Here is a 1,833-nt window from a genome sequence, read left to right as displayed (position 1 = left end):
ATGGAAGACCAAATAAGCAAGGGGTACGAAGCTCTTCCCTTCCCTTCCCTTCCCTTCCCTTCCCTTCCCTTCCCTTCCCTTCCCTTCCCTTCCCTTCCCTTCCCTTCCCTTCCCTTCCCTTCCCTTCCCTTCCCTTCCCTTCCCTCCCCTCCCCTCCCCTCCCCTCCCCTCCCCTCCCCTTCCCCTCCCTCCCCCCCCCTCTCTCTCTTTCTTTCTTTCTTTCTTTCTTTTCTTTTTTAATTAGGTATTTAGCTCATTTACATTTCCAATGCTATACCAAAAGTCCCCCATACCCACCCACCCCCACTCCCCTACCCACCCACTCCCCCTTTTTGGCCCTGGCGTTCCCCTGTTCTGGGGCATATAAAGTTTGTGTGTCCAATGGGCCTCTCTTTCCAGTGATGGCCGACTAGGCCATCTTTTGATACACATGCAGCTAGAGTCAAGAGCTCCGGGGTACTGGTTAGTTCATAATGTTGATCCACCTATAGGGTTGCAGATCCCTTTAGCTCCTTGGGTACTTTCTCTAGCTCCTCCATTGGGAGCCCTGTGATCCATCCATTAGCTGACTGTGGGCATCCACTTCTGTGTTTGCTAGGCCCCGGCATAGTCTCACAAGAGACAGCTACATCTGGGTCCTTTCGATAAAATCTTGCTAGTGTATGCAATGGTGTCAGCGTTTGGATGCTGATTATGGGGTGGATCCCTGGATAAGGCAGTCTCTACATGGTCCATCCTTTCATCTCAGCTCCAAACTTTGTCTCTGTAACTCCTTCCAAGGGTGTTTTGTTCCCGCTTCTAAGGAGGGGCATAGTGTCCACACTTCAGTCTTCATTTTTCTTGAGTTTCATGTGTTTAGGAAATTGTATCTTATATCTTGGGTATCCTAGGTTTTGGGCTAATATCCACTTATCAGTGAGTACATATTGTGTGAGTTCCTTTGTGAATGTGTTACCTCACTCAGGATGATGCCCTCCAGGTCCATCCATTTGCCTAGGAATTTTATAAATTCATTCTTTTTAATAGCTGAGTAGTACTCCATTGTGTAGATGTACCACATTTTCTGTATCCATTCCTCTGTTGAGGGGCATCTGGGTTCTTTCCAGCTTCTGGCTATTATAAATAAGGCTGCTATGAACATAGTGGAACATGTGTCCTTCTTACCAGTTGGGGCATCTTCTGGATATATGCCCAGGAGAGGTATTGCTGGATCCTCCGGTAGTTCTATGTCCAATTTTCTGAGGAACCGCCAGACGGATTTCCAGAGTGGTTGTACAAGCCTGCAATCCCACCAACAATGGAGGAGTGTTCCTCTTTCTCCACATCCTCGCCAGCATCTGCTGTCACCTGAATTTTTGATCTTAGCCATTCTGACTGGTGTGAGGTGGAATCTCAGGGTTGTTTTGATTTGCATTTCCCTGATGATTAAGGATGTTGAACATTTTTTCAAGTGCTTCTCTGCCATTCGGTATTCCTCAGGTGAGAATTCTTTGTTCAGTTCTGAGCCCCATTTTTTAATGGGGTTATTTGATTTTCTGAAGTCCACCTTCTTGAGTTCTTTATATATGTTGGATATTAGTCCCCTATCTGATTTAGGATAGGTAAAGATCCTTTCCCAATCTGTTGGTGGTCTTTTTGTCTTATTGACGGTGTCTTTTGCCTTGCAGAAACTTTGGAGTTTCATTAGGTCCCATTTGTCAATTCTCGATCTTACAGCACAAGCCATTGCTGTTCTGTTCAGGAATTTTTCCCCTGTGCCCATATCTTCAAAGCTTTTCCCCACATTCTCCTCTATAAGTTTCAGTGTCTCTGGTTTTATGTGAAGTTCTTTGA

The sequence above is a fragment of the Mus musculus genome, chromosome 16 (genome assembly GCF_000001635.26).
Source record: "Mus musculus strain C57BL/6J chromosome 16, GRCm38.p6 C57BL/6J".
NCBI lineage: Eukaryota > Metazoa > Chordata > Mammalia > Rodentia > Muridae > Mus > Mus musculus.
This window is presented reverse-complemented; position numbering follows the sequence as displayed.